The following is a 13,997-nucleotide window of genomic DNA, read 5'->3' on the forward strand; positions in this document are numbered from 1 at the left end:
AAGGCTCAAATCAGTTTTTGACAAATCGTACAATGCGTCAAACGTCGTTATCATTGAAAAAAAACAAGGTTCATACTTCATCAAAAAACTAAACGATCGCAATACGTTTCACTGAGCATCTACTAGTCCGAATATTTAGTGCAAGTCATCACCTGAAAACGATGAGCATAGAAAAAACTCATTCAACCTTCTGTAAGTATCTACCATCTTTGACTAAAACAAGTTACTGATTTATGTATCAAAGTTCGTTACACTAGGTAGCAGTTAAGTGTGGAACGTCAGTTTTGAAAAATTGAGAAAATGATTTCCGATTAATATTAGTTGGCCATATGTGTCTTCAAATATTTGTCGTGTATGTTGGGAGAATTCTTGATATTTACTTCCAATTAAGATTACTCTAAAATATAGGCCATAGATATCAGTAATTGTTATCACATTATTCGATAGTTAATTACACATTGGTGAAATTCATTTGCGTTAAGTATACAACTATCACATTTTAAATGCTAAGATTAATAAATATCAATCTTTCCCACATGAATGAAGTAATATTTTTTTTGTTTTGAACAAAAACCAACAAGCATGTAGAGATCTTCATTGCCTACTATATATTAAAGAAATAGTTGAAACGTGTAGACTTCTTAATTTCATCCTAGATTGTTCGAAAATAGCTTCTGGACATGTTAAAGATAATGGCAATATATACCTATTAGTAACATAAAGTAGTGAATGACCCTTTTGTTCAAATAAAAAACTGTATATTGATGTACACGCTTGTAACTGTGTCTTTATTTCTTTAAGTAGTTAAATTATTCAGGGTAATTGAACCCTGGCGTATACTGTCCTTATAACCACTGCTTTGATCGTATAGAAAGGCCATTAAATAGGTAGGTAATACTTCATGATAGATGTGCGGTTTTAAATTGGAGTCATGTCTAATAAGTTATAGAAGTGGTATATCTAGATTATTCGTATTAACTAGTATAAGAATATAACGATATCATCCTACAAAATGGTCTGATAAATATACAGGCATTAAATATTACTTTTACCCAAGGAGGTAGTAATTATGTCGCTGTTCTGTTAGTCCGTATCATTTTGACTCAAACTCATCGTGTGATACGAAAGTAATCCAAGATGTATAATATTTGCTATTGTGTTAGAAATTCTTTTATTTGTTACATATGAAAACTATTGACAGTGATTCATATTGAAAGAATAACTGTTAACATAGTCTTTTTATATGAAGTATGGTCCTCATAACAGTCAGCCTCTAATATATATGTTCTCATTTTAAAATGATACACCTCTCCAATGGTTCCTAGTTCCCAGTGATGGTCTAAACAAAGTCATTCTGTGATACATAAAATACAAACAACCTGTACCTCAGGATACTGAATGAATAAAGTTTAAAGGATAATATGATTGTTTCTTGTCTCAAATTAAACATCAGAAATCATTAGATTTCGAAATACATCATTCTGATTGGTCTATGCACCAATTAATTTATCACTCAAAAATCTTATTTGAATTGTCTGCAAGACGTGATTTCTTTTCAATTACGAAACCTGGTTTACTTTCAAAAAAAAATCGTGTAAATTATTTACTAATCAATATTGTGTGCACCATTTATAATTATAGTCATCATTGTTATAATTCCTTATTTTATTAAAATTGACTTAATTAGATCAATATTGTGTTGTGTGATTATTGAACAATTCATGATAAATTGTATATTTTAAAATATGGTTCAATCATGATGATGATGAGTCCTGTAATTTTGACTGTATATTTGGTTTTTTTCATAAATCAACATCACTCTTCACTTTTGGACAAATTATAAACCATTTCATTAAACGAAATGCATAAGAAGTTTTCATTTTAAATCACGTCTTTATTATTCAATAATATACCTGTTATATCCGGTTGAAGAATAAGTGAATGGTAACCTCTAGCATCTGTTTACGGACTATTATCATATATATTCATATTGTACAACTATTAAGTAACTATATTATCAGATGCCATAGAAATATTGCTCGCATCTGCTGGGATCACCGGGTAGGTAATAGTGAGATTAGACACAGGGTATTAGGAAATGATGGTAAACCAGTTGACGAGGTCATGAATCTTCATCGACTGAGATGGTTAGGCCACGTGTTACGTATGCCTGAACACCGATCACCACGACGTGCTATGCTAACAAGTGTGGGGGATGGTTGGAAAAGAGTTAGGGGCGGTGTTACGTCCTTGAATCTTTCCACCCACTTTGTGCCGAGTATGACCTGTGTAATGTAGATTAAGACATTGACCCGGTAGGCTGACTGGCTTAACCTTTGAGGCTAATATGCGTGAGTTCGAAGTGGGGGTAGAGAGACGAAAACTATTCTATCCCTGATTGGCTGGCAAGCACGAGAGAGAGAGAGAGAGAGAGAAGACAAAGACAGCTGGAACGCTAATCACTTTATTCCAACCCCGATCTAGCACTCGAATTCCCAATTCAGATTAGGGTGAAAGGTTACATGAATAAATAGATGAATAGGCTGACCACAACGTACAATAATTAGGAAAATACAATTATGTCCAAAACTGGGGGATTATAGTAGAAAATAGGGTACAAAAGATTACGTCTAAATTACAATAGCTTTAGAACAGAAAATGCTATGGCAATGAATTATACATCAAACGAAAGCTTATGATCTGTAGAATAGGCTAGGGACAAAAGTAAATGTTACAGTTTTACAAGCTTTGAATTAAATGAATTAACGTCCCCAAAAATAGCTTCCGTAATTTGTTAAGGCTTCTTGTTTTGCGGTTCACATCAGGCGGCCAAACCAAAACGTGGCATCAGTGCTTGAAGTCACTAACTTCTAGTCTGAGCCATGTTCGCAGATGCAGACTACCTGGTTGGAGTCCGCGTAACTATCGTAACCAATGGTTGGAGACTCTAGGTGACATGGCTCAGAATGGATCACAATGGAGTCGGTATAGACACTCTTTATCTTCCCTTAAATCTTAAGATTAAAATTCCTTCATAACGTTCTTCCTTTCTGTACTATATCCTTATATACAACCTATCTATTATATACTACCACCACTAAATCAACTATTTCTATGAATCCGGTGTTCATCTTGTTGTGCTAACGAGGTATGGCAACTTGGACCGATGCATGTGTGTGCCTGGTTCTACGTTGTAGCTGACTAACTGACAAGCTTCCATTTGACTACTATTATACAATCTACTACTCTTAAGTTATTCCCAATTTATTAGTTAGTGTCTCACAATCACAGCTACTTTTGGCCTGATCTTGTATAATTGTTGTTTTCTATGGTATGGTGAGGTCCGATTTGCGTGTATAGAAACTGCGTATGTCTGAAACACATGATTTGTATGGCAGAGGCTGATATTGGTGGTCTGAACTGAACCGGCTGGGTTAAGCGAGAAGCTACTATCTCGGTGGAACATTAAAACTGGGAGTTGACTCTAAGCTGCTCGTACTAACACGCTGGAGGTGTCTTTTATGAGATGGTCTATCCTATGTACCAAGGACCTGTTAAGTATACTTATGGAAACGCTAATTACCCAGTCTTCCTTAACATTTCGTCCTCTATTGAATTTGCACCTCCTCACAGTTGTTTCGTCTATTTCTACGATTCTCCAAACGACTCATGCAAGCTTGTGATTTTTATTGCACATATATCTCGACAGTACTCATACCATTGAACTGCCGAAGCTTCGGTAACATCTGTAAAGTTTGCAGTCAGTGTTACTGGTCCTTTTTTATCCAGTTTGCGACAGTTATTTTAATGTCTTTGTCTCAATCGCGATCGAACTAAAAAGTTCCCGTTCTAGCAAACTTTTTCCTCCAACATATATTACATTGGGATACAACATCATCATGATAGTCTGCACATGGTTTAGGAGTCATTAGACTACCACATTCACAAATAAAGGAACTTCCTAATAATCACACCTGTTGTAGCCACTCATTTATAACGTCTTTAAAATCCACTGTAAACCGATCGTACGTGAGCATTGGGTTCTAAACTAAGTGCCGTGACCTTGAGATCGCTCAAACGCTCCTGATTGACTCGTTCACAATATATAGTCTTGCCGAATTCATCATAGAACTGAAGTCCAGTAACTGCTATTAATATTCTACAGCCATAAAGTGACATGAATAATTATGCAGGGAGACGTTTTTGAGAAACGTCATACAGTTATTTCCTTTTATTTTCTTGAAGAAAGCAAGAACAAAGAATTTGGCAAAATAACAGTTTATCTTGTTAGGTCTTCATCAGCCGTTGTATTTCACTGATACCTAATTTAAAGTCATTTTGAAGCCTTATCGATGGTAAACTGAATCCTTTCGTGCACATTGTAATGATTTAATAGTTAAAACGATCAATTTTCAACTATTAAGCTGTAGATTTGAATCGTATTCAATTTACTTCCATCCAAACAGGCCTCATATCAATTGCAGGACGAATTCAAAAATGTAACCAGCCAATATAGAGGAATTACGTTCTGTCATTTTATAAGTATCTACCATGTTTTAAGCAGGATCCACGAGCGCATGAAAAGTTTTCTTTGCTGGAAGGATGGTTGCTAATCCCAATCTAAAACATGAAAATACCTGAAGTATAAATAAGTTATGCACGTCATTTGACTACATTTCCCTGAAACCCATAAAACATGTCTTTTGAAAATGAAACAGTGTTCTTACAGATGCTGCAACTACATCCAATACTTTTTAGTTGGCTAAACATTATTCTGTTCAATAAAAAACATACTGAGACAGAAAGGCTGTCAGTTATATAGAGTAAACAAACGACTAAAAATAACCTTACTTGGTATACCCCCACCTTCAGACATGATTAAGCTGTTTTATAAAATCTATAGTTTCTTCATGAGTACTACTCTGTTTAGCGAATGCATCTTTGATTTTGTTCCTTCAAAATAATTCTCTTATATAGTAATACATTTGCACTATGAAAAAATGCAAGGTGGTCAGTGAAATCAGGAAAAAACACAATTGCCGAAACTGTATTGAACTAATTAAACATTATTAACAACAAGCTTTTTAACTAATTAAGAAAATCATTGAATCAAAAGACTGAGTGTTCACAAAATCTTTTGGGTTAGCCAATGGTAATACTGAATCGAAAACTATGAGGGGAGATTCTTCTCACATAAAATGAGATCAATGTGAATCAGATAGATTGAACGACTAATATACTATAGCAGCACTTCAACCTATTTTGAAATACCTTCAAAAGAAGTTATTTAGAAATGTTATAATATTTCAGTGTTTGGAAGTCAAGCATTATATCTGCATACAGTGTTAAATTATCATTTTTTAAAAAACCGTACACTCACACTAAACAGGTATCTGGTTCTTAATAAACCCCCTTTTGGTATTGTAAACAGTTAAATAAAAATATACTCAATTGATAAACCTTTTTAAACTAGATTCCTCTTAAAATATTATGTACGTTTATTACGTATCGCAATAGAACTAGTCGAAATTCTATCGATTGACCAACTTCAGATATCCCAGTACGACCTCAATACGGTTCCCCAAACTCCAATAAATCAGAACACAACCGTTAAATGAGAATTGTTTATCGAGTCAGAAGCAGAACGAAAGTAATTTACAGACAATGCATATTTATACAGTTAGGATGACCGTGAATACTAACCAATAGGAAAACGACACGTGAAATTTATAGTTAGGACAACTGTAAATATTGACCAATAAGGAGCGACATGTGAAAAGTCTGAAAACATGTGAAGACATACCACTTAACGTTAGAATTAGACTCAATATAATTTTTGGGATATTCTTGTGAATATCCTAACAACGTTATAATTTCCTTTGATCATATTATTTTTCTACGACAAACTAATGGCTTTGTCATCGTCATTTTAGTAATTGATCAAGTTCACCTCTAGTTTTTAGTCTTGCCATATTTATCAATATTAGGTGTCTTAGTTACGTATTTATTACTTAGCTAATGTCAAGATATAATGTAACTGCCATCTGGTTCGTCGGTGAAATACACTTTTACCTAAACATAACTACCCATTTCTGACTAGAAACCAGTCGTTTATATTTTGGTACTATGATGATTAAGTGTTGAGCTGCAGATAGTCAATCAAGAAAAAACTCACTTATTATTATAATTTTTCTAATAACAACATTTGGTACAAATTGATTATTGTTACGGATATCGATATCATTACTACTGTTCACTTTTCACCTGCTTAATTTTTCAACTCGTTGTCTTGAAACGCATTGTAGCAAACTGACTTACGTTCATACATGCTAGGTCGCATATCGTTAACAGCTAACTGACTGATTGATCTATTGATAGAGACATTCGTGAAGATATTTCTACTTACCTGAAATATTTTTACGTCATGTGTAAAAGATTGAATAATACCACTCTAAAAGTGTTGGGGCCTATCGATAACTTGTCGAAGTTTTTTGAAAGTCAAGAAAATGTTGAGAATGCTTTGCTAAATTGCTACATCTCAGAAGATTCCAAGAGAATCCCAAAAAACAATGAATTATGTTCTCATTATTCTGACTGGAGAACTGTCAATAGTGTCACCAATTTAAAAATCTCGTTCAGAAGATCATGGAACCTTTATCCCATAAATGTCCCTTTTTTCCTATTCATAAACTAACCTTGATATTAAAACTGTTATTTTTAACTTCTTGTCACCTAATCAGGAGTCCAAGAGCAGAAAAACTGAAAATCACCAAGTTGTTACGATGTAGGAATCTAAGCGTTCAAACTTATCAGACAGTAGGATTAAATATTGATTTTTAATGCTAAATTCATGCAGTAAACATAGTTTATGATGTGTGGGCGAGGATGATAATGATTGGTTGTTTGCTGAGTCAGACATTAGATAGGATGACAGGTGTTATATGTGTTTAAATATTCCCCTATCCTTATTATGTATTGACTGTTCTTTGTGTCGAATTTCGGTGTGGAAATATGTTGACGTTCTAGTCAGGCTAATCTCGTGTTCTTGATCTGAGTTGTGTTGAAGTCCTGTAGAATAGACACTGGGTGGGAATCTAGTGTAGATATTCGTCTAAGGTAAATTAACGTCCCACATACGTTTAGAAAGTGAAAGAAGTGTTATAACAAGTATCTTACGTTTATAACAGTTTATTAAAATTATAAAAAAATTTTGATAACTTTCAACAAAGCAACACCAAAACTAACAAACATCAATACCGAAATTCGCTACAGAATGAACGTAAGTAGATGACACTAGCGACGACAAAAGACTGAGGCATAATACATGTATATTTTTTTAAGAATAAGATATTGAACACTCCAAATTTAACATGTTTGGTTACAATTTTTCTTTTCAATCAATAACATCGTTATATTTACATATCAGACAAAAACCAATTTATAGCTTTTATATTAGAACATTGGTTGGGTATGTCATCTAATTTGCCACTGTAATAGCATCATATTACAATTCGGTTAAATTTAAACATTTACCATGAACCAGTGAGGTAATCTCACCAGACATGATGGTTAAAACTTTATGTAATAATAAAAGATCAGCTTCAGTTGTCGGAAAACATTGGATACATTAGCTATTTTGACTTTTGTACTATACTATTGACAATTAGTAAGTAGTTTGAGCAATACATAATTTCTTTTTCTGCCTGTACATATCAGTCAGTCTAATTTATCAAGGGTCACTATCTTTTCATTAACTATTTAATGTTTTTTTCTATGATATTCACAACCTAATTGTGTCAAGTAATCAACCCATATCTTTCAGTAGACTTGAACCATTCAGTGCTACAGACTATTAGAATGAAATAAATCATAAGCTTGATGTGGTATTCATTCACAATTAAGAAAATATTTTTAGCATATTAGTATTTTATTAAGAATTGAATGATGATGATAGATTTATTCGCAAATATTCGTAGAATACATGAGAAATCTTTTAATTTATATCTGTATTTGATCGGTCACCATATTATGAAATGATAAACCAGGATTACCAAATAAACTACAGTCTCACGGTAGAAAAATACAAAACTCCAACATTTACAGTTTGTCGTTAAAATATCGTTACTTTGAGTCTGGAATACATGTTTGTTAAAAGTATTCAAATCAGTGTTTATTATGAATGAGACATTTCTTTGAGCATTTGTATCTATATAAGTTGGTGAGAAAAATGCTCTTTGTATTATGAATGAATCATAACACTGATAGAAATTCAGTCGTAATATCAACAATCCAAACCTTTACAAATTAAATTAAATTTCATACTTGTTGCAAAAGCAAGTGACAATCTGCATTCGACAGCTTAGTGGATAACGCTCTGGAGTTTGAAGTGGAAGATACTAAGTTTGAATAGCTGAGTGAGCCTCAACTCTGTGATACAGGCGCATTCAAATGACGAGTCCCAAATAGGATGGAACGCCCATCCTAGTTAAATTCTGTATATTCTATGCAAACTTGCGACACGGTGAGTTATCTCGAGGTAATCTTCACTCAATTCACATATAACAACATTAATCAAAATTTAGTCCAAATATAAACAAAGAATTAATCCATGCCATCACAAGTTAAATTACGTTTGATTTGTATGTTTATCAATGAGGAATTGAAGTCAAAGAATTAAATCTTGCAACGAACAACTGTGCCCTAAAAGAACATATCCATCAGACTACTGTTCATATAGAACTATTTTAGCGTGAGGAATAGGCGTCTTCTGAGAGCTACTACTGAATTGACCATTCCTACTCTCAAGTCAATTACCATACATGGAACGTCCTTCAGTTACATTCAGTTTCATTTATCCCTACCTGGAGTAGTCCATACATTGGCAGAATTGATAGCGTATTATCTAAAAGAAACTCCAAGTCATCCGGCAGAAGTAGAGTTTAGTTTGTTTCAAAATGCTCGATGTCTGTTCCCTTTGAATAATTTACATTTACTGACAGATACGGGTGAATTCCTTGAAATAAGTAGGAAAGTAATGTCATAGAAGAAGAATATTTAACAGTTATTGAAACGGTACACTTTTTTAAACATCACTACTCATTATTAACCATGTAAACTAAGTTCTCAAACTTCTTGTTCAAAATAAGCATAACAGAAAACATGACTGAGGTAATAAGTTATTACTAGGCTCGGAAATGACAGTTTCTGTCGAAAATAAACTTATCATTGAATATCTGAAGGACAACCCATTCCATTGGACATAGAGGCGAATGGACAGTAGGTAAAAATGAGACAAATTTCACGACCTAAAAAACTTTACCATCAATTTTGACTATCAAATTTATTAATATGCACCATTTTGATGGTTGCTCTTATGAATGCTCATCTACCGCCTTATTTCCTCTTGTTTGGTGTGTGTTGATATCTATACTTAACAAGTAACACTTTATTTGACTTTGAGGTTTAATGTTTGCGCTACAGAAGAGAGGGTAAATTGCTTTTGTCTACCTGTAGTATTAACGATTTAACGAAACAATGTACAACTTCTTTTGGAACAGTATACACTTGGTGGCTTTAATGCTATTCATTTATTTGGGGGTGTCACTCTCCATGAGTTGAATGGTGCGATTGTGGCACATTCATCATTATCTTTCTGGACAACATCTTCGGCACTGATAGTGTTGGTGATCCGACCACTTTACTTTTCGTATAGTGAATTCGCCCTTGCTTTGTTGACATGAGTTATAGCAAATTTGAATTATAGTTATCTATTCTAGGTCTTACGTTCCTTTTACAAATGAATAAACCTAGTACATAAAATCACAGAGTCAAGACGATTATTAAATGTAGTTTAATGAAATAAAAAGTCTTAAATGTGTGATGATGAACCAAACAACATTAGAAAAACGAGACAGAGGTTAAATTAATGTAAACAACTATAAACCTAGGTAAGATCAAATTGTTATAATTCTTATTTAAGAAAAGGAAAACAAAGTTAATTAAATTTTTTCAGCAAAACTACGTAACACAGTAGTTTCAGTGATGATGAAAAATTAAACATTTGTAACCATAGTTCGAAAAGGAATTGAAGGCTATTTATAAATGTAAAGTATGGGATATTCAGTTCTAGACGAACATAGAAAACAAATATATCACACATTATTGGAGTAACTTTTGATCAATGCCATTTAAGGTCTCCAACTCGATGTCTCACAATCAGGAGAACCAGAAAGTTTGAATTTTACAATACGGCTTAGATCAGCAGTCAATAAGTTCGTGAGGTGGTGCCATACACTGACCCGGTTTTACATCCTACTTTTCATCAACTTAATTCTATGCTGCCAAGCGTAGTACAAACATATACGCTGCTTTTGAGTGTATCATTACACATCTGTATAAAGTACCATAGCTAACTGCTGCATGATATACCCATTCTTTTATACACAGATACAGATAAACTGTAGAACACCAAGCACACTTCCCGTAACTGTTCCAAGATATGGTTAACCACTAAAAAACCAAAGTTGATAAAATTGAAGTGGATAATACAATTAACTACTTCGCTCACTATTGTTAAAGTAACTATTCTTGTAAGCCAGTCACTAGGCAATAAATCAAACACTTTCATGTTGTTATTCATGGTTATAACAAGAGTATGCATGTTGCTGGCTTTCTAACTAACCAAAGCTAGATTATGTATAATCTAAACTGAGTTTTGTATTTGAAGTCTAATCCTTGACATGAAAACGTTGATTAGTTATAGATTTAGGCTGTGTTCTCCGAGCATCGTGATGCAATTGTGAAGATTTCGTCACTGTTTTAGACATCATCAAAGCGTACTTTGCATAGAAGTATATTAATTATTCCACAAGCTTTTTGTGAATAATTGTTTTTGAACATCTCGTCAGCCTCATTTTTTCTCGTATTTCTGTTGGATGTCTTGTTCGCTTGACGTTTTAATACAACACATTGTATACAATGGTAATTAGGGTCTATGTCGATACATATACTGATTGCAGATTGACTTGATTTGCATACGTCCAAATATCCCTTTGCATTATTTGAATTTTCGCATGTAATGCGCAGACAAATTCGATAGAAAAAAACACCAAAATTTGGAGGCTTAGTAAGCCCTAATGGTGTGGTTCAGAATAACAACGAAAACCTCGCAGTTAAAGCACAGAGCTTTGGAAACACAACACGACCAGAAGTATCCACCCAAACCACGAATTCTCCCCATCATTTGAGAAATCTATGACTTTCTTTATCAAATTGACCATTACATTTCATTTTTCAGTCATACATTTATTTCATATTTTATTGTTAAGAGTATTACTTTGGTCATGTTTATTTTCATAGCAATGAGTTAAATGCTTCTTTTTGGTTCTTTACCAATCAATATAAAGTTATTAACTGCACCATAATATTAGTAAAGATTCATTCATCAATACTATTGTCTTATATTTCCAAGGATGCATATTTGTTTTGAAATAAGGTTGGTGTACTCTCATTTGCGCAACACGAGTTTACAAACAATTTAATATTATTACTAACTCACTCAACAGGTAATGATTTATACACTTGGATTTGAGCCACACCCGATATGCAAAAGCTAGTGATACCACCAGTAAAGAGGCATTCGAATGTGGGGTTTAGCGGTAGAAAGTCGAATGCATTGACCACTAGGCCACAATTCCATATATTCAGCTGCTTTACATTCGCCTTGTCTGTACTTACTTGCATATGGACGTAAATACAATTACGTTACTTAGTTTTACTGCTGTGGAAAGTGTTTATAGTGAAACTGTAAAAGAGAATAATAATAATTACTGCATGTTAAGACCCAAACTTATTGACTCGATCTGCATTGTGACCACTCAACTAAAAGTGACTCGGTGCTACACAGTGCTGCAAATGAATATTTTCCACATTTGAAGGCAGTTAATATAAAAGCTTACATGTTTCACGTTTCATCTTTATTGACAATTAACCGACATAATGTATTTGTACGCTTAAGTAGAAAGAGGGACGAGAAATTTCATTTATACTATGTATTCAATCTTTCAGGAACACATACGTGGCTTCATAAGAATCCCCATAAATTAGCATACAAATATATCCAAGCGAATCACAATTTATAAGTATTATTACCAACGTAATCTTATCAGACTGGCTTCCATCGTTGGTCGTACGTCCATAAGAAAGGACGAAAAGCTCGTAGTGACAATCACAAGGGAATAAGTTTAACTTATATAATGTCTAAAATATTAGCTTCTATTTATTTTATTTGAACACATAAATATTGGTACAAATGGACACCATACACACATATGCACCACACAAATCGTTCGATTTGTGTGTGGGCTACAACACTGCCCGGGTGCACAAACCGAAGTAGGTGGTTTCCTCAGGCCACACCCAGAGCCTTCAACCTAAAGGTCTGACCCATAAGACAGTGGAGCAACGTAAGTAGATGCAGTCCCATGGTAACTGGTGACTAACAATAGGTTCATACACCATTTGTTCCCTTAGGATCTTGAAGCCCATGTTCACCATTGGTCTGGAATTAGGGTTTTCCAACTCACCTAGTTGGATATTCTATATCCACCAACCGGGTTAAAGCTCCGGACATTCGCTTCCTGTCCTCTGAATTTCGTAAACAACACCCCTGTCTCGAGAAGGCAGTGAGTAGGACTTCCCTGGCAGTGGCTGTTTATGCGTGGCCATGTGATATGCTTGATGCTATTACGAGTTCACCTTATTCGGTAAACGGAACGGTCAAAGACACAGTGACACGATAGGCCATTTTAATCCGTTGTCCCCGATCCTGCTAACTAGATCAAGAAGGTATTCTACAAGCACCCAGAAAATACGAGGTCACTAAGCACGCAAATCAAGCTTATTTATACACTCATAGAAACACCCTTGGAGGAGCAACAAAATAGCGTACTAAAAAATCCGTCAACCAATGATAGTCAAGGACTTCCGAGTGGGAAATGTAAGCTGTAGGTCAACTAAGCGTCCCTTCGTGTGAAAACATAAAATTAAAATTTTCAGAACAAAATTATAAATTGGTCAACCCAAGAGGTAATAAATCACTAACGGTTTTAACTATAGCATAATTAAGTTTGAACAATGTAGGAATAAGCTTTCATGGTCAAATATAATTGCTTTTACTTTTATTCACATATCTTTGTGTTATTATTGCTCTTATTTGTTCAACGTCACTAATTATCTTACAAGCACGCGATTAATTTACTTACTACTCATCTAGCTTTGTTTCTTAGTGAACTTGTATAACTTTATGGACAATATAGTTCCCCATTACACATTTAATCGGATTATTAAGTGCACTATTATTTCCTTCCACCTATCTGACCCATATTCTGATCATTAATCTCACAATTTCATTTAACATCTAAACTTTCTCACCTTGTAGGTCATAAAATGACATCAACCTTATATTTTATTATTGATTCATCCCTTCATTTTCTAATCAAGATAGGATATGTCAAAATTTTGCATCTAACGAGTAGGAACTGATACTAGAAATGCATATAGCACGATAATTCAACAGTCGACTCATTTATTTACTACCAGCAAACCAAAATAAAATAAACCTGTATCGTTAGCTAACATACTACCCTTACAAAGATATTTAACGTCGGAAAAAAAACATAAATAAAAAAGCCTGAGAAAATAATTGAACTATTTTTACTACTAAGTTAGGTCACGTATCTTTGGGATGACTGAATGTACGCAACCAAAACAACGGATCAAACTATTTGCTGATTGTTTTAGGTACTCCCTATATGAAAGCAAATAAGTGAAGCGAAATTTCATTTTGACGGAAATTTTACCACTTAAAGCTACATATTGGTTTTACGTATTTGTTCCTTAAAAGACCAGAAACTGAAGAAAAGTTAACTTCATCTTGGGAGGTATACCCGGATACACATCCATTAAAAATAGTAACAACAGTTGCAAACTCAGTATAT

The sequence above is a fragment of the Schistosoma mansoni genome (assembly GCF_000237925.1).
Source record: "Schistosoma mansoni, WGS project CABG00000000 data, chromosome 3 unplaced supercontig 0124, strain Puerto Rico, whole genome shotgun sequence".
Classification (NCBI taxonomy): Eukaryota; Metazoa; Platyhelminthes; class Trematoda; order Strigeidida; family Schistosomatidae; genus Schistosoma; species Schistosoma mansoni.